A 21,343-nucleotide genomic window follows, 5' to 3' on the forward strand; every position below is an offset into this window, starting at 1 on the left:
CAATGTAGAAGCGTAACATTGTCAGTCTCGCTGCCTCATACATATTGCCAATAGACTGGCAGGTATCATCAGTAAGGTGGTTCTGTTTAAAGTCCCAAACCTCAAACTCAAAATCTGTTTCACATCCCTTAGGAGATATGCCATTAGGAAAAAAAAAGTTTCTTTCCTTCCTGAAGAATATCTTTTAATCCAGCATCAGTGGCCATTTGAATTTTTCTAGTGCCACCTCCCTGCTTCGCTCTCACCTGTTTGGCTATTTTTCCATCACAATGTATCCATCCTATCTCAACATTGCGTGTTGCTTTTTGCTTCTTTGTCTGTCTTATTCCTGCATCTGTATGTGAAGTGTTCTCCTTTGGACTTTCTTTTCTGGTTTTCATTTTCTCACGAAGTTTTTGCAGAAGTCCTAGTTTTCTTTTTGACAGTGGTTGCTTGCTTTTGCAGAAATTGAAGACGGCAATTCGGTCTCCGTACGAGGGAATGTAGTTTGCCAAAGTTGCGTCATCCATCAGCGCTATGACATCACAGTCAATCTGCACACAGGAAGAAAGAAAAGACAGTCATTTTCTGCAACATTTACACTGCAAAGCAATATTACAGTTAAGCCTCTTAGGTCACCGCTAATGCCAGTAGGAGAGTATTGACTGTAGTTATCAGAAAAGCTATCTATTTTATGCAGGGCGAAACACAATAATGAAAGAAGCAAACTAAGGCATAGCCTTTCAGTAAATAATAAATCCTCTTCTGTATTTAAAAAAAAGCAGGACTTGATTGGTTATGATGTAGGTAGTACGTCTTCTAAGGATGTTCTACGACACTGCTGTCTTTTATGTTGTGGTCTGCTGGAGTGGTGGAATGGCAGAGAGGGACAGGGGGAAACTTAACAAACTGGTCGGGAGGGCCAGCTTTAGCGGTCTGCTAAAGTCCACTGAGCAGACTGGGGAGGAGAGGATGTTGTCTAAGCTAACATCCACCATGGACAACACCTCCACGCTCTCTGCATGAGACTGTACGACCACTGAGCAGCTCGATCAGCAGTAGACTTTTGTGTACACGCTTGTGTACATATCTCTGTACATTTTTATCTGTACATATGAATGTTACTTATGTATGTAAGACTATAACGCAGAGTCATAAATACACAGTCCATTTAGTCATTTAAGCAAAGGTATTACACATAGAACACAAAGTAACATTGTAAATCAGTCTTTGGCACAATATCGGGATTATTTCGTTATTTATTTATTTATTTTTGTGTTTATGCGAACAATATGCCTGATTTGCGACTTTCTGCACTTCTATTGGTTGTGCGAACAAACGTCACGTCACTCCGAGGTCAAAGTTCAACACGGCAGCGCTCCTCAGCCAGCACTTTTTATTTTATTGTTCTATAAAAAAAAATCAAATACTGTATTAAGTTTATTTTTTACCGGTAGTTAACTGTAGTGTAGCCTACCATTTCCACACGTAGGCGTTAAGTGCACTGGGCAGCTCAGAGTATAAGATATGATTTCCTTCTTGAGCTGACATACATTACACAGTGCAGGAGAACGATGATGTCATTCTGACATTATAAACAGTTAACAGTTTGCTTATTTCTTCCGACACTGTACCACTAACGTATACACAGTTACATGCACAACATTAGTTTGTGTTAGCTAACATGTTGTGAGGGGATCGTCAGTCGGCCACCGTCAGAACAACAACCGGGGCTGTGTCGGTGGCTGTGTATGAACGCCACCCATTTTTCTGAGTGAAATATCCGCATAAACATTCATTACAGCTTCTCTCCTCCGCTGTACTAAGTGTAACTTACTTGTACACATCAAATATATCAGTGATATTGGCAGGCGGCTAGCATCTGTAACACAGCTCTGCTTAACTGCCTTGAAAAACTCTGAAATAGTAGAACAATAAAATAAAATGCAACGAACCCATCTGGGATGATCCTGCGATCAACAACAGTTAAAACGTCAATTCACCTAGTATACTGTAACATCGTGAAACACGTTCATTCCTATATAACATTATAAGCTAACAAGCATGCTAACAGCTAACCGTAACTGTACCGTAACTGTTTTCCTGTAAAAATAGGAGACACCAAACTATTTCTCTTTTTTGTTACTCACCTTCTGCTCTTCCATTAATAAAATAGCATCTTCGGGGACCCCTCGGCCACGCAAAAAGTCACTTATATCCACCATATTTAGTGAATTAGTTCTCCACCTGCCAAACTGGACACATCGCTGTCACTGAAGCTGGAAGCCTGCAGGTGCCCACCTCAAAATTCTGAGATTAAAGTCAGAATTCTGACTTTAATCTCAGAATTCTGAGAAAAAAGTCAGAATTCTGAGATTAAAGTCAGAATTCTGAGAAAAAAAGTCAGAATTCTGAGATTAAAGTCAGAATTCTGAGAAAAAAAGTCAGAATTCTGAGAATAAAGTCAGAATTCTGAGATTAAAGTCAGAATTCTGAGAATAAAGTCAGAATTCTGAGAAAAAAGTCAGAATTCTGAGATTAAAGTCAGAATTCTGAGATTAAAGTCAGAATTCTGAGAAAAAAGTCAGAATTCTGAGATTAAAGTCAGAATTCTGAGAAAAAAGTCAGAATTCTGAGATTAAAGTCAGAATTCTGAGAAAAAAGTCAGAATTCTGAGATTAAAGTCAGAATTCTGAGAAAAAAGTCAGAATTCTGAGATTAAAGTCAGAATTCTGAGAAAAAAGTCAGAATTCTGAGAATAAAGTCAGAATTCTGACTTTAATCTCAGAATTCTGAGAATAAAGTCAGAATTCTTTTTTTTTTTTCCAGTGGCCCTAATCCTCTTCCATAACAATCAAATATTTACAGTGGGGCAAAAAAGTATTTAGTCAGCCACCGATTGTGCAAGTTCCCCCACTTAAAATGATGACAGAGGTCAGTAATTTGTACCAGAGGTACACTTCAACTGTGAGAGACAGAATGTGAAAAAAAAATCCATGAATTCACATGGTAGGATTTGTAAAGAATTTATTTGTAAATTAGGGTGGAAAATAAGTATTTGGTCACCTAAAACAAGGAAAATCTCTGGCTCTCACAGACCTGTAACGTCTTCTGTAAGAAGCTTTTCTGTCCCCCACTCGTTACCTGTATGAATGGCACCTGTTTGAACCCATCATCTGTATAAAAGACACCTGTCCACAGCCTCAAACAGTCAGACTCCAAACTCCGCCATGGCCAAGACCAAAGAGCTTTCGAAGGACACCAGGAAAAGTATTGTAGACCTGCACCAGACTGGGAAGAGTGAATCTACAATAGGCAAGCAGCTTGGTGTGAAAAAATCAACTGTGGGAGCAATCATCAGAAAATGGAAGACATACAAGACCACTGATAATCTCCCTGGATCTGGGGCTCCACGCAAGATCTCATCCCGTGGGGTCAAAATGATCATGAGAACGGTGAGCAAAGATCCCAGAACCACACGGGGGGACCTGGTGAATGACCTGCAGAGAGCTGGGACCAAAGTAACAAAGGTCACCATCAGTAACACACTACAACGGCAGGGAATCAAATCCCGCAGTGCCAGACGTGTTCCGCTGCTGAAGCCAGTGCATGTCCAGGCCCGTCTGAAGTTTGCCAGAGAGCACATGGATGATACAGCAGAGGATTGGGAGAATGTCATGTGGTCAGATGAAACCAAAGTAGAACTTTTTGGTATAAACTGAACTCGTCGTGTTTGGAGGAAGAAGAATACTGAGTTGCATCCCAAGAACACCATACTTACTGTGAAGCATGGGGGTGGAAACATCATGCTATGGGGCTGTTTTTCTGCCAAGGGGACAGGACGACTGATCCGTGTTAAGGACAGAATGAATGGGGCCATGTATCGTGAGATTTTGAGCCAAAACCTCCTTCCATCAGTGAGAACTTTGAAGATGAAACGAGGCTGGGTCTTCCAACATGACAATGATCCAAAACACACCGCCCGGGCAACAAAGGAGTGGCTCCGTAAGAAGCATTTGAAAGTCCTGGAGTGGCCTAGCCAGTCTCCAGACCTCAACCCCATAGAAAATCTGTGGCGGGAGTTGAAAGTCCGTGTTGCTCGGCGACAGCCCCAAAACATCACTGCTCTCGAGAAGATCTGCATGGAGGAATGGGCCAAAATACCAGCTACTGTGTGTGCAAACCTGGTAAAGACCTATAGTAAACGTTTGACCTCTGTTATTGCCAACAAAGGTTATGTTACAAAGTATTGAGTTGTATTTTTGTTATTGACCAAATACTTATTTTCCACCCTAATTTACGAATAAATTCTTTACAAATCCTACCATGTGAATTCATGGATTTTTTTTCACATTCTGTCTCTCACAGTTGAAGTGTACCTCTGGTGCAAATTACTGACCTCTGTCATCATTTTAAGTGGGGGAACTTGCACAATCGGTGGCTGACTAAATACTTTTTTGCCCCACTGTATGGGGGATCATCCAGACTGTCTTCCACTTGATATCTGGAACATATCAGTTCCATTAAGATATTATATATGGGAGAGAGACGATATCTTCTTGGAATAAACTACGTATTCTCTTATTGCTGTTACCAAGTTCCTGTGAAAAGCAGATTTTTCCTACTGCTGACTCAGCTGGATCAGGGAGAGTGACTGAGGTAGATATTAAGCTGTCAGTGTTTTTATATAACATTAAAGTCCCTGCGGGTATGGCACCAAGCACCACTGAGAATTCCTGAATACTGATTGGAAAATTATATAGTGCAATAAAGTCATTGTAAGTAAGTAGTTGTCCCTCTTTATTAACCAGCTGAGCCACCAATAGGATCCCATTTTGGACTCAAGTTTCCAGGAAAAGTGATTTATTTTTAAATAAAATATCTCTGTTGTTCCAGATGAGGTATTTGTGTGGTAAATGGCGTGTATTTGTATAGCGCTTTACTAATCCCTAAGGACCCCAAAGCGCTTTACACTACATTCAGTCATTCACCCATTCACACACTGGTGATGGCAAGCTACATTGTAGCCACAGCCACCCTGGGGCGCACTGACAGAGGCGAGGCTGCCGGACACTGGCGCCACCGGCCCTCTGACCACCATCAGTAGGCAACGGGTGAAGTGTCTTGCCCAAGGACACAACGACCGAGACTGTCCAAGCTGGGGCTCAACTCGGCAACCTTCCGATTAGAAGGCGAACTCCCAACTCTTGAGCCACAATTGCCCCACAATTGGTGAGAAGTTGTGTTTATAAATGAGGATCCACGCTAAGAGGACTTGCTTATGGAAGGATGAAAGCTTTACAGGGAGTTTCTCAACACTGTAATTACAATTTAAAATAAAATTAAAGCCACCAAAACAAGAGAAAATATGATATGGTATAAAGTTCCAGATAGAGGTCTATAAGAAAATAGATCCCACGATACGATATTATCACAATACTTAACGCACGATACGATATTATTGCGATTTTTTTTAAAAAATATTTTGCAATATTCAGATTCTGTACATAAAGTTAAACTTTATCAATATTCATTTTATCTAATATTAAAGTCTCGCACTCAGTCTTTCTCTCATTTCAGTCAGTTTTATTGTTGACAAACTGAACGGTTTGTATTACAGTCTAGTTCAACTTAACTGAATGCAACCATCTGGTACAATTATAGCTATTCTGAACTATGCAATTTATGAAAACTATGCAGCCCATTCAGCAACTGAAGAATTTGAAAGTAAATTAAAACAAAATATAATTTTACATTAAAAAAAAAAGTTTTAAACTTAATTAAAATAAAACATGTCTTAAATTAAAATAAGTAAACTGTCATGTTTATTGCTGCCACACACACAACACATTTGGACAGTGAAGGAATGTCAGGATTCTTGCTCAGAAAAAGGATCAACATGCTCTGAGCACAAAAACCTTTTTTGTAACAAAATATCAATTTCTGCTGTCCCTGTATCGATACATTATTAGCAAACAAAATATCACGATACTACACAGTATCGATTTTTTCCCCCACCCCTACTATTTATGTATAAGGTTTTGACAGCTTTACAGAAAAACTCTCCAAAGCCATATTTTTCCAAAGAGTAGAAAATAAATCGATGTTCAATTGTATCAAAATCCTTATAAAAATCCAGGAAGAGAATGAAGCTATTGTCAGATACCAAATCAGAGTGATCAAGAAAATCCAAAACCAGTCTAATGTTATTAGAAATGTGTCTATTTCTCATAAAGCCTGATTGTGTCTCATCGACAATTGTGTCCAAGACCTCTTTAATTCTGTTTGCAAGTATTATAGCCATAATCTTATAGTCATTATTGAGCAGGGAGATGGGTCTCCAATTATCAATAAAAAGTAAGTCTTTGTTTGGTTTTGGAATAAGTGTTATGAGACCTTGAGTAAGAGTAGGAGGGAGGGTGTATACTTTCTGTGAAAACCTGCAGTAAAAACGGAGCCAGGAGATTAGAAAATGATTCATAAAACTCTGCAGTCAAACCATCTGTGCCGGGAGATTTGTTGGCCTTAAGTGCAGAAATGGAATTACAGACTTCCTCCACAGTCAGAGGGCTGTCACAATAACTTCTATCTTCCACAACAATAGTTTTTAGGTTTTTAATATTATTGAAAAATCGTGTTGAGATGACCTCATTATATTTTGAGTATAGTTTAGTATAGAATTTTGCACAGAAATGTGAAATTTCTCTGGGATTGTCAGAGACAATGCCATTAATATTTAGTTGATGAATAAAGTTTATTTTTGATCTATATTTTTCAAGCCTGAAAAAGTAAGCAGAATTTTGTTCGCCCTCCTCCAGCCACCTCTTCCTGGATCTTACAAAAGCACCCTCAGCCCTTGCGTCGATATAAACCGTCCAATTTATTTTGAAGTTCTAGTAAACTTAATTTATCTTCCTCTGAGATTTCTTCTGGGGACTACTGGTAATAAGAGGCAATTTTGCTTATCACTTCTTGTTCTTCAGCTTTCTTTAACTTAGTAATTTGACTCCCATATCTTCTCAAGAATTTGCATGCTTCAAATTTAAAAAGTTCCCAATTCGTACAAAAGGACTTCTCTCTGTTAGCTTTATTCCAATAATAAACGATTAATTTATTAATCTGCATATAACCATTTTATCTTTTAGTAAATAATTATTTAACTTCCAGTAAGAGAATTTATAAGGTATATTATCCAGTGTAAACATTTGGATGTTAATGTGAATTGCTCTATGATCAGTAAGGGGGGTGGCAAGTATATTAACGGAAAAATTATCTTTATCAATGCAGTCAGAAACAAGCCAAAAGTCAATACGTGATTGCCTGGATCCTGTCTTATTGCTCCAAGTAAAGAGTCTATCATCTGGAAATTTTTCTCTCCAAATATCCACAACATTAAATTTTCCCATAAATTTTTTTAATTTTGCACTGTATGCAGACTGCTGCATCCTGGAGGCCACCTGTCAACCATATTGTCTAAAGCGATGTTAAAGTCTCCACCAATTAAGACGACTGAATTTGGGTATTTGGAGAGCCAGAAATTAATTCTTTCTTCTAAGGAGTTAAGTAATTTGTCATTTTCAGTTTTATTATTGTAACCATATATATTTACTGCAATGAAAGTACTGTTATTGTGTCTGATCATTGAGCAGAGGTAGTGTCTTAAGGTGTCACAGTCAGAGTGTAACACATCCCCAGAAAAAGATTTTTTAAGCGTGGCAACTCCAGCAGAACGCTCAAAGCCATGGGACAACCAGACTTCATTACCCCATTGTGATTTCCAAAAATTTGTATCAGCAGGTGTGGAATGACTCTCTTTGGAAAAAGCAAAAATCTGTTTTAAATTGTTTGGCAAACAAAAACAAAGCTGACTGCAACTTCTACCCAGGTAACAAAATGACTCCGGGCCCTGTATACTGTGGTGCTCAGCAGAGGCGCAGCCAGACACTTGAAACACCCGGGGCTTAGCCCTAAAGGGTAGTATGCATGTGGGATTTTTTATTTTTATTTTTTTTTTGGGGGGGGGGGGGGTAGAAATGACTGAAAGATTAATTCTGAGCTTTGTTCAAAAAAGAATGACTTCATATAGGGAAAATATATATCACATGTGCAGGACACCTTAAACTAGGTTTTTAATTAAGCAGCAAGGCAGAACAAAGTCGGGCCTGTATCAAGACACGAGGACTACACCCCAATTCAACCAGACCCAGAACTGATCCAGAATTAAAACAGGACTACAACAGTTCAAAATCAGGACTACTGAGGACTTAACCAAGACAGAACCAGAATCAGAACTAGATGATAGTAGCACTAAAAATCATCATAGACCTGCACTAAACTTATTTTTTAATTCTACCAAAGTCCACTATTTAGATTGAGAAAAGTTTATATAATTATTTAGCCTTGTTGTGCAAACAAGCCTGCATAACTTAATAAATGTAGAATTTGAAAAATAGCAAACCTAAAAAGAAACACTAGGTACGAGATACATGAGGACCTATGATACGGTGATACTTTTGGTAAACAACCATTTGACTAACATGTGTGTCTCACCTGCTCTTGTTCATCTCTGTTCTGTCCTCATTCTCCTCTCTCTCCCTCTTTGTGCTGACAATCATCAAATATACAGTTGAAACCAGATATTTACAAACTCTTCAGATCAAAACACAAACACTTTTTTTTAATTGTAACATCAAATCAGACTAAATGTTTATTTTTTTAGATTGATAAATATAAAAAACATTTGTTAACTTTAAGAGTAAAGAGAGAAACTCTGTATTTCTTAATTGTAAATGGCACCAAATTGTATTCAAAATTGAGCCACACTTATGGAGCTCCACAATTCTTTTCCTGGTGTTTTGGTTGACATCTCTTGATTTTAGAGAAACAGGCTCTGTGTTTTGCCTTATATGCATCCACAGCTGTGCCACCAATTTACTCACATGGACTCTACTAACCTATCAGAAGCTTCTTCAGCCCAGAATGGAATCGTCTGGAGTTTTGTTATTAATTAACAATAAACTTAGCGTATATGTACTCCTAAATTTGATCAAAGTGATAAAAAATAGACAGCTCTGTCTCTCTTTATTCTGACACTTAACTAATTCAAAAGATATTTCAATATTTATTTATCCAAAACAAAACAAGTTTACTCTAAATTGATGTTGTACAGTAAAAAAATGTTATTGTAAAAAAAAATAAGGTGTATGTAAATATCTGGTTTAAACTGTGTATTGAAATTCCTCTTGTTTTGCATAGAAATATAGGGGAGACCGGGGATAGTTGTAACATTTTTGACATTTCTGTCTGTAAATTGAAGCTCTTTTAAGGTAGTGGATTCAAAATGTAATGCTATTAAATAGTGCAGCTATTTTCTCTGCAGCACAATTACCCATTGCATGGTATGGTCTCAAACACAAAGAGTGAAATGTTACAATTAACCCCATAGTCTGGGTTAGTTGTAACATATCCTGGGGTAAAATGTAACACAATGAAATAAGGGTACCAACAAAACATTAACATGTAATCTTTGTTTATTCAACACATGAATGCACTTACATCCATTTATGTAGCTGTGTGTGTGTGTGTGTGTGTGTGTGTGTGTGTGTGTGTGTGTGTGTGTGTGTGTGTGTGTGTGTGTGTGTGTGTGTGTGTGACAGAATGCAGAAATCTAGCTTTTGAACATATTCCAACCCCCCAAAAAAGACAAATTATGGAATTTTCTGCAACTGAATATTTCATTAATTTTGGTTGGTCTTCCTTGCGTTTGGCCTCATTGGCTCAGTGGGCATTATAACCTACAACTCTTGCACCAATTTTGAACATAACAATGAAGCATCGCAATTCCAGCATCGCAATTCCATTACTTTTTATCATGGCTTACCTTGGTGTGGTTTGCAGAGTGCTTCAGAAAGATGAGGAAATCTGTTTCTTGCACCCATCCTGATTTATTTCCACTATCAATACTTCCTACTGGTCCATCTCTGACACAGTGGTCAGCATAATGTATGTGTGGGAACACAAACAGTGGAGGAATTGTGTTGCCAATGGCATTAACCGCATATACAAAAGCGACCAGTGAACCTCTCTCTGCTGATGTTGTTGCCCCAACTTGTTTAATATAAGTTAAAGTAATAGTGTGGTAAGTTGTAACATCTGCATTATTGTTACAACTAACCCAGACTGTTGCTGTTACAACTGACCCAGACTCCTATAGCCATGAACTAGCTAACATTACAGCCAACGGCTAAAACATTAGCACTAAAGACTTACACAGAATATATCCCCATAGACATACAAATAACACAATTTAAGTTTGATGAGTTTAACTGCAAAGCAGATAATGCTATTACAAATTGAAATAAAGTAGAAAAACTTACTTTTTGGCATACAAATTACTTTTTTTCATGTTAAATTGTCTGTGTTTGACAAAATGTGCTGATTTTTCACATGTGATAGCAGAACTGAATTGGGCATGCACAGGATGAGTCACATCATTTGAAACTTAGCCCTGATTGGAGAAATTGGAAGTGTTACAACTGACCCACGTTACAACTATCCCTGGTCTCCCCTACTGAATAACATACAAAGCATAATATATAAAATACTACCAGAGTTTTTTCTTTGAAAGAAGCCCCTTATGTCCATTCTTGTATATCAGTGCATTACTGAAACCGATTTATTTAGCCGTGGAGGGTAACAACTGAAAATATGAAATAAACACACATGTAAGCTAAGACTCTCTAAAGAAACAGCATTGTTGTTGATCGGCTTTTCATTTCGCTATTTGTTGATTCACTTGAATAGCAAGTAACGTAATATGGGTCAAGTGATCAGTTTGATATCAATCTTTCGTGATACACTGTCATATTTGTAATGTTCTTATTCCTCTATGAATAAAACATCAAGAATTGCTCCTGGTGCTAGCTTCAGCTAGCTGTTTATTGTTTTTTTTCTACAACGATCACTTCTTCTATTCTGTATATCTTATGGATTCCAGAGCGCCCCCTGTGGGTAGCTTCAACAATAGCAGCTATCATTACATCCCCTTTCCAAACAGGTTGGTGTTATAATAAGCACATTTCCAAAGAGAACTGTTACTCTGTAACATCTGAACATTCTTGTCTAACATTCAACATGTTATAAATTGTGCAACAAACTACATTCAGTAGTGTTTTTTTTATAACCAAAAGTTGGAGCACAAGTCAAACAAAATAAATCCAAATGTATGCATTACATCTTCCAGAATGAACCAAATGAGTCCCATACAGCCTTCAAGCACATTAGAACTCTTCACCTTTGACAACTTGAACAGTCAATAATACATTATAACTCAGCAGGTCGCAAGTAAGTGTGAACAATTACTATTCTAAATGAATTATTATCTGTTATTTACTTGTGATTTATTATTATTATTTTTTAACAATTCTTTACCACAACAGTTCACACTTTTTCTATGAGCCTCTCTGTAGGTTTCTTAGGTCTGGTAGACCTTCTCAGTATCTCAGACATTGGGGAAGGTCACTGTGGTGCTCAACAGGGTTAGCACCTCGTTGTTCAGTTCCAGTCTCTGTGTCCTGATGTTTAACATCCTGTGTCTTTAACAGACTTCTCCGGTTTCTTCTTAACACTTGTCCATTCTCTGTCTGAACAGCAAACGATCTGGGCCCTACTTCGCTGAGAACTGTTGCTTTTTTGTCCCAGAAATCTGGACCTGCAATCCTCACAACATTTCTTTCCTGAAGCGGTTCCAGACAACTTGCAGTTTTGTCATAGTTCCTTTTCTGTCTGTGCTTGAGTTTCATCCTTTTGTCAGTCAGCTTGTTGTCATGTGCATTGTCATTTTCCTTGGAAATGTGTGGAAGTGTGGTGCGGAGCTTGCGATGCATGAGTAGCTCAGCAGGTGATGCCCCACACTCCAGGGATGAAGCTCTGTAGCTTAGCAGAGCCAGGTAAGGGTCGGTCTTACTGTCTCTTGCTTTTTTGAACAATCTCTTTACTATTTGGACTCCTTTTTCTGCCTGTCCATTCGCTTGGGGATACAAGGGACTAGAGGTGATATGTTGAAATCCATATTGTTTTGCAAAGTCACTGAATTCTCTACAGTCATATTGTGGACCATTGTCACTGATGACACACTGTGGAATTCCATGTCTGGCAAAAAAGCCCTTCATGTGTGTGATGACTGACTGTACTGATGTACTGGAAAGCTGTGCCACTTCTGGATAATTAGAATAGTAGTCAATCACCAAAACATAGTCCTTGCCATCCAGATGAAATAAATCCGTGCCTACCTTTTGCCATGGTGCAGTGGGTAGATCTGCTGCCAGCATTGGCTCTTTTGTTTGTTTGTAGTGATGTTTGAGACATGTTTCACATTTCTGTATCATCTCCTCAATATCCCTGTTGATGCCTGGCCAGTAAACTGCTCCTCTTGCTCTCCTTTTACATTTCTCCACTCCAAGATGTCCTTCATGGATACGCTGAAGCATGTCCTTCCGCATGGATTTGTCAGCGGTTGTGTGTGGAGGCGTGGAAGAGATGACCCAAACGCTGGACTCACGGTGCAGAAATGAAGAGGATTTATTGGAGGGCGAATGAACAAAGCAGGAACGATGGAGTGGCTGGCTGGCTGGCTGGCTGGCTGAAAGACTGGAAGAATGGCTGACTGACTGACTGAACATACAGACGGAGGGACAACATGAACATCAACATCAATGACACGACATTGGACTGGTTGAACTGAGGGACATAAATACACAGGCTGAGTGATGAGAGATTAGAACCTGGTGAGTACACAGCTGAACATAATGAACTAATGATAAACGGGAAGAGGACGGAACATAATGCACATGGACCAAGGCTAACACAATAAAACAGGAAGTGGAACAGGCAGAAGATAAACAGTGAACGTGAACTGAAAATACTGGGTCACCGACCCAGGAACCCTGACAGGATTGAGGGATGACAATCTGGTTTTGTCTCAGCACCAGCCCATTAGCCATGCATAAATCAGCTCGCACAGAGTAGAACCCTGGACAGACTCCTTTTGACCACCCATTCTGTATAAGGTGGGATACTTTCTGCAGCACTGGATCTTTTGTTGTCTCCTGTACAATTTGCTGCAACATGACATCTGATGCTGGGAGTGAGGCAGTTACCATGTTTACATGTGTTTCAGCCTCCTCGGCTGTAGTGCTGACTAACCTGTCACCACTTGGTGCTGGCGCTCGGGATAATGCGAGTACGATATATTTCCCAGGCGTGTAGATCAGCTCAAAATCATAGTGCTGCAACACCATCATCATGCGCTGAATTCTGGGTGACATGTCATTGAGGTTCTTTTTTCTGATCGAGATGAGAGGTTTGTGATCAGTTTCTGCTGTAAAGGTTGGTAATCCATATACATAGCTGTGAAATTTTCCACACCCAAACGCTAAGCCCAAAGTCTCTTTTTTGTCAGTGGGTGCTGGCATATCCAATATGGCTTGTACCTTTGACTGATCAGGTTCCACCCATTCACTTGTAACCTTATCTCCCAAGAAGGTCATCTCTGAAACACCAAAGAGGCACTTGTCTCTATTCAGTTTAAGTCCATTCTTGTTAACTCTCCACAAAAGTTTCTCCAGCCTTTCATCATGTTGTTGCCTTGTATTTCCCCAGACTACAAGGTCATCTATGTAGACTCTGGTGCCTTCCAGCCCTTCAATCATGGACTCCATTGCCCTGTGGAAGATCTCTGGTGCTGATTTAAATCCAAATGGGAGCCTCGAGAAACAGTAATGCCCAAATGGTGTGTTAAAGGTAGTGTACCGGCTGCTTTCTGGGTCTAGCCTCAGCTGCCAAAATCCATGTGATGCATCCAGTTTGCTAAAAAGCTTAGCTCCTGCCATTTCACTCATTATTTCCTCTATTTCCTCTCTCTTAGGGATCTGATAATGCTCTCTTTTAATGTTTTCATTTAGATCTTTGGGATCAAGGCAGACTCTTAAGGCACCTGTATTCTTTTTCTTGACACAAGAGTTCACCCAGTCTGTGGGCTCTTCCACTTGTTCAATGACACCCATTTGAGTCATTCTTTCAAGCTCTTTTTTCAAACTTGTCCGTAATGGAGCAGGCACTCTCCTTGGGGCATGCACCACAGGCACGGCATCATCCTTGAGCTGGATTTTGTAGGTGTAAGGCAATGTTCCATGTCCTTTGAAGACTGAAGGAAATTTACTGATAATGTCTGAACTTCCTTCATGCCCTTGGTGTTCCAGTCTTTTGCCTTGTTAGGCTTCTTTCATGGCGTCAGTATTAATCTGATAGATCCTCTTTACTAGTCCCAAGTCCTCAGATGTTTTATCTCCTAAAAGTGACTCGTGTCCATCAGGCACGATGGTGAACAAAATGTTATGCTGTTTGCCTTTTGCTGTCACTTTAAGTCTGCATCCACCTTTTGTTTGTATTGGCTGGTTATTGTAGGCCCTCAGCGGCGTGACTTTCTCTGTAAATCTTCTAGGCTTCTCAGTCAGTGCCTTGAAATCCTTCTCGTTGATCAAGTTAGCTTTGGCCCCTGTGTCAATTTTAAATGTTACCAATGGCCATTGACTAACAGTGGAGCAGTCCATTTATCATCTGTGACTGAACTAACACTTTGGCCAGTGTTATGTCTTGAAGACTGTGCATTGACATCTTCTTCATGTGACACCATCTTAATGAAAAATGTTTCACTTAGATCATCACTGTCATCTGTGTCGTCCTGCACAGTGTGTACTTTTTGTCCCTTGTTTTTGGAGAGACACATTTTTGCATAATGGTTTTGTCCTTTACATTTTGCACATTTTTTTCCATATGCGGGACATTGTTTTGGTCTGTGTTTCTCTCCACATCTCTTGCAAGTGAACATTTCATTGTCACATGTTTGTCACGGACCCGGCTCTGGAGGACTCGGGGGTCCGTGAGCAGTTTTGACTGTTGTTGTTGCTAGTATGATTATTATTTGGTGATGTGTGTTTTTTCTCCACAATGCTGTGTTAGTCTGTGTCCCACTCGTATGTATAGACAGGGTGTGGTTGTGCACGTGTCTATGTCTGCGGGTGTGGCTGGAGGATGGAGCACAGCCACCTGCAGGCCTGATGGGTGTGGCCCTGCGGGAGGACGGGCCACACCTGAAGTTCCTGCCACACCTGTTGGTGATCAGGCTCGTCGGGGGAGCTACTTAGGAGAGTGTTGGAGCTCCCACCGGCGCGGGATCATTGAGTTATCGTACCAAGTTAGTGTGTCAGCATATGTCTGTGCTGTTCGTATATGCCCGCTGAGGGTTAGTGTTGACGGCTGCTTCTATGGTTTCCCTGCAGGAGGAAGAGTGGTCCAGAAAGGCAGCACGCACAGGGAGTGCGGAAACACAACAGCGGGGAGCACGAGCACAGACGTCGGAGGGAAGCATGCACACGGGGTTCGAGGGAGCAACGGGGAGTTATTGTGTTTACAGCTTTTCACTGTAAATAAAGAGCACTGTTTGCATCGCAGAGTCTGCGTTTTGGGTCCTCCTTTCCCCACATCCCCACGGTCTGCCAGCCAGACCGTGACAATGTTTTGTTTTTGTTGTCGTTGTTTTTGAATTTACTCCATGGCTTTCTTTTAATCGACACTGCGTTCACTGCCTCATTTTCTTGTTGCGCTGCTCTTTGAACAGGCTCTCTAAAAGTCAGTACATGTTGTCGTGCTAGCTCACTGGCTTGACTTATCTTTATAGCACTTTCCAGCGTTAGTTTTGTTTCTCTCAACAGTTTCTCTCGGAGCTTCTTCTCATTAGTTCCAAACACTATTTGATCTCGTATCATAGAGTCTCTGAGATCACCAAAATTGCAGGACGGAGCTTTGATCTTGAGGTCTGTGAGAAAAGTATCAAATGACTCACCCTGATGCTGTAAGCGTGAGCGAAAGACGTATCTCTTGTATGTTTTATTTTTCTTTGACAGACAGTGCTCGTCAAATTTCTTCATGACTTCATCAAAGTTATCTTTGTCCTCGGGCTGAGCAAACACAAAAGTGTTGAAGACCTCTATTGCTTCTGTGCCAGCGATGGTGAGCAGCATGGCTATTTTCCTTTCATCTGCCCGTCGATCCACTCCAACAGCTGCAATATACAGTTTGAACTGCTGTTTGAAAGTCCTCCAACTTGCATCCACGTTTCCAGTCAGTTTCAACGGACTTGGTGGTTTTATTGCATCCATCTAGACTTGTAGTCAAGACCGCCTAATCCGAGACCAAGACAAGACCAAGACCAGAGGGTATCGAGACCAAGATAAGACCAAGACCAAGACCGAGACAAAAAAAGTCTTTAAACTGCAGCCAGATCCTGCTTCGTTTACAGGCATATTTATGTGTTTTTGCTTTCGCACAGCCCTCCTCACCGCTGTCTACTGTCTCACTCACTTACTGAGAGGACAGACGGATGCTCCACTTGACTGTCCTGTCTCTCACCCTCTCTGTTTTTCACATAATGATATTATCCTATATCCTCGCATGTGATTGGCCACAATATGGAGTGATTGGAGCATAACTGAGCCACTTTGTGAGAGCTGAGCAGCGAAAGGAAATTAAGTGAGGGTAGAAATGACTGAAAGATTATTATGGTCTGTTTTGAGTTTTGTTCAAAAAAGAATGACTTCCCATATATATATAAAAAAAAAAAAAAAACACCCAGCACGCCCCTGCGGGCGGTTTATCCTTCAAGCTCGGGTCCTCTACCAGAGGCCTGGGAGCTTGAGGGTCCTGCGCAGTATCTTAGCTGTTCCCAGGACTGCGCTCTTCTGGACAGAGATCTCCGATGTTGTTCCCGGGATCTGCTGGAGCCACTCGCCTAGCTTGGGAGTCACCGCACCTAGTGCTCCGATTACCACGGGGACCACCGTTACCTTCACCCTCCACATCCTCTCGAGCTCTTCTCTGAGCCCTTGGTATTTCTCCAGCTTCTCGTGTTCCTTCTTCCTGATATTGCTGTCATTCGGAACCGCTACATCGATCACTACGGCCGTCTTCTTCTGTTTATCTACCACCACTATGTCCGGTTGGTTAGCCACCACCATTTTGTCCGTCTGTATCTGGAAGTCCCACAGGATCTTAGCTCGGTCATTCTCCACCACCCTTGGGGGCATCTCCCATTTTGACCTCGGGACTTCCAGGTTATACTCGGCACAGATGTTCCTGTACACTATGCCGGCCACTTGGTTATGGCGTTCCATGTATGCCTTGCCTGCTAGCATCTTGCACCCTGCTGTTATGTGCTGGATTGTCTCTGGGGCATCTTTACACAGCCTGCACCTGGGGTCTTGCCTGGTGTGATAGACCCCAGCCTCTATGGATCTTGTGCTCAGAGCTTGTTCTTGTGCTGCCATGATTAGTGCCTCTGTGCTGTCTTTCAGTCCAGCTTTGTCCAGCCACTGGTAGGATTTCTGGATATCAGCCACCCCCTCTATCTGCCGGTGGTACATACCGTGCAGGGGCCTGTCCTTCCATGATGGTTCCTCTTCTCCCTCCTCTTTCTTGGGTTTCTGCTGCCTGAGGTATTCACTGAGCACTCGGTCAGTTGGGGCCATCTTCCCAATGTATTCTTGGATGTTCGTTGTCTCATCCTGGACTGTGGTGCTGACACTCACCAGTCCCCGGCCCCCTTCCTTCCGCTTAGCGTACAGCCTCAGGGTGCTGGACTTGGGGTGAAACCCTCCATGCATGGTAAGGAGCTTTCTTGTCTTTATGTCAGTGGCTTCTATCTCCTCCTTTGGCCAGCCTATTACCCCAGCAGGGTACCTGATCACGGGCAGGGCATAGGTGTTGATGGCCCGGATCTTGTTCTTACCATTCAGCTGACTCCTCAGGACTTGCCTGACCCTCTGCAGGTACTTGGTGGTTGCAGCTTTTCTAGCGGCCTCTTCATGGTTCCCATTCGCCTGCGGGATCCCCAGGTACTTGTAACTGTCCTCTATGTCTGCAATGTTGCCTTCTGGTAGTTCAATCCCCTCAGTTCTGACTACCTTCCCTCTCTTTGTTACCATCCGACTACACTTCTCCAGTCCGAACGACATTCCAATGTCATTGCTGTATAGCCTGGTAGTGTGGATCAGTGAATCGATGTCTCGTTCACTCTTGGCATACAGCTTGATGTCATCCATGTACAGGAGGTGGCTGACAACTGCTCCGTTCCGTAGTCGGTATCCGTAGCCAGTCTTGTTAATGATCTCACTGAGGGGGTTCAGGCCTATGCAGAACAGCAGTGGGGACAGAGCATCTCCTTGGTAGATCCCGCACTTGATGGTGACTTGTGCTATGGGCTTGGAGTTGGCCTCTAGTGTTGTACGCCACATCCCCATTGAGTTCCTGATGAAGGCTCTTAGGGTCCCATTGATCTTGTACAATTCTAGGCATTCCAGTATCCAGCTGTGGGGCATTGAGTCATAGGCCTTCTTGTAATCAATCCAGGCAGTGCACAGGTTGGTCAGTCTGGTCTTGCAGTCTCGGCTGACTGTTCTGTCTACCAGTAGCTGGTGTTTTGCGCCTCTGGTATTCTTGCCAATTCCTTTCTGTGTCCCGCTCATGTATTGACCCATGTGCCTGTTCATCTTAGCCGATATGATGCCTGACAGGAGCTTCCATGTAGTACTGAGGCAGGTTATTGGTCGGTAGTTGGAGGGGACCGGTCCCTTCTTGGGGTCCTTGGGGATCAGGACCGTCCGACCTTCGGTTAGCCATTCCGGGTGTCTCTCGTTAACTAGCAGCTGGTTCATTTGTGCTGCTAGACGCTCGTGGAGTGCAGTCAGCTTCTTTAGCCAGTAGGCGTGAACCATGTCGGGCCCTGGTGCTGTCCAACTCTTCATACTGGAGACCCTTTCTTGGATATCTGCCACTGTGATGGTTACTGGATCCTGTTCGGGGAGGTTGCTGTGGTCTGCCCTCAGATCCACTAGCCACTGAGCATTGCCGTTATGGGTTGCGTCCTTCTCCCATATGCTCTTCCAGTATTGCTCGGTCTCCAGCCTTGGTGGTGCTGTTCTCTTATTGTTCCCTTGCCACTGAGAGTACACCTTTGCTGGTTCTGTGGAGAACAGCTGGTTTATTCTCCTGCCTTCTATCTCTCTGGTGTACCTCCTCAAGCGGCTGGCCAAGGCTGTGAGTCTTTGCTTGGCAGTTTCTAAGGCCTCAGGTATGGACAGCTTGCTGTATTTCTTATGCACCTTCTTTGTCGCACTTTTCTGCAACTCCGTTAGTTGGCTAACCTCCCTCCGTGCTACTTTGATCTTGCCCTCTAGCCTCCTTCTCCATATATATATATATATATATATATATATATATATATATATATATATATATATATATATATATATATACACACACTTCTATATACATATGCAGGACACCTTAAACTAGTTTTTTAATTAAGCAGCAAGGCAGAACAAAGTCGGGCCTGTATCAAGACACGAGGACTAAACCCCAATTCAACCAGACCCAGAACTGATCCGGAATTAAAACGACTACAACAGTAACCAAGACAGAACCAGAATCAGAACTAGATGATAGTAGCACTAAAAGTCATCATAGACCTGCACTACACTTATTTTTTAATTCTACCAAAGTACAATATTTAGATTGAGAAATGTTTATATAATTATTTAGCCTTGTTGTGCAAACAAGCTGCAGAACTTAATAAATATAGAATTTGAAAAGTAACAAATGGTATCTAAAAAGTTACACTAGGTACGAGATACATGTTCTGGTGAGTTTTGGCAAACAACTATTTGACTAACATGTCTGTCTCACCTGCTCTTGTTCCATCTCTGTTCTGTCGTCATTCTCTCTCTCCCTCTCTGCTCCTGTCTCTCTCTCTCTGTTCCTCCCTCTCTCTCTCTGTTCCTCTCTCTCTCTCTCTCTCTCTCTCTCTCTCTGCTCCTGTCTCTCTCTCTCTGTTCCTCTCTCTCTCTCTCTGTTCCTCTCTCTCCCTCTTTGTGCTGACAATCAAGCCAAACACCAACATCATCAAATATACAGTTGAAACCACATATTTATGTACTCTTCAGATAAAAACACCTTTTTAATTGTAACATCAAATCAGACTAAATGTTTATTTTTTAGATTGATAAATATAAAAAACATATTTGTTAACTTTAAGAGTAAAGAGAGAAACTATCTGTATTTCTTAATTGCAAATGGCACCAAATTGTATTCAAAATTGAGCCACACTTATGGAGCTCCACAATTCTTCTCCTGGTGTTTTGGTTGACAGCTCTTGATTTTCCCATGTCACAGAAACAGGCTCTGTGTTTTGCCTTATATGCATCCACAGCTGTGCCACCACTTTACTCACATGGACTCTACTAACCTATCAGAAGCTTCTTCAGCTCAGAATGGAATCGTCTGCAGTTTTCTTATTAATTAACAATAAACTTAGTGTATATGTACTCCTAAATTTGATGAAAGTGATTAAAATAGACAGCTCTGTCTCTCTTTATTCTGACATTTAACTAATTCAAAAGATATTTCAACATTTATTTATCTAAAACAAAAGTTTACTCTAAATTGATGTTGTACAGTAAAAAAAAGTTTTTATGTTTTCTCCCTAAAGTGTATATAAATATCTGGTTTAAACTGTGAATATACTGCTGTGTATTGAAATTCCTCTTGTTTTTTATAGATATACTGAACAACATCCAAAGCATAATATATAAAATAACATCTACCTGAGTTTTTTCTTTGAAAGAAGCTCCTTATGTCCATTGTTGTGTTCATCAGTACACAATTGAAACCGATTTAGAGAGTTTGTTTAGCCGTGGAGGGAAACAACTGAAAATATTAAATGTAAGCTAAGACTCTAAGCTAAGACTTTGTGAGTAGTTCTTAACTGAGCGGTGGTTTCCCTTAAGTGACAGCGGCCTCCATTATTTTGTTTGGCCTGCCTGGGTATTGTTAATAGCAGCATTGCTGTCTTTTTTTTGTTGAAGCCGTATAGTTGTTTTCTTTGTTGAAGTGGTCACTATCTCTTTGGGTTGACCTGTCTGATTTATCATTAAAGCAGCGGTGCTGTCTCTTTTTGTTGTTACCATTTATATGATTATTGAGGTATTTGATTATAATAAAGATTTATTTTATGTTAAATACCTCTGCCTGGCGTTCTTTTCATTTCACCCGGATCCAACTGTTACTGTCCCCCACCCTCATCGCCTAGCTTTTATGTGGGGATGTAACAAGGCGAACTGAAGAGGAGGACAGGGACAGGTGCTGCTAGGGTGAGACAGACGTCTCTCACGGAGTCCTTTAGTGCTGCAGGCAGGCAAGGTGTTCAAATAGTGCACAACTTCAGTTTTTTTTATTTCTATATGATGAACTCTGC

The sequence above is a fragment of the Maylandia zebra genome, linkage group LG4 (assembly GCF_041146795.1).
Source record: "Maylandia zebra isolate NMK-2024a linkage group LG4, Mzebra_GT3a, whole genome shotgun sequence".
Lineage (NCBI taxonomy): Eukaryota > Metazoa > Chordata > Actinopteri > Cichliformes > Cichlidae > Maylandia > Maylandia zebra.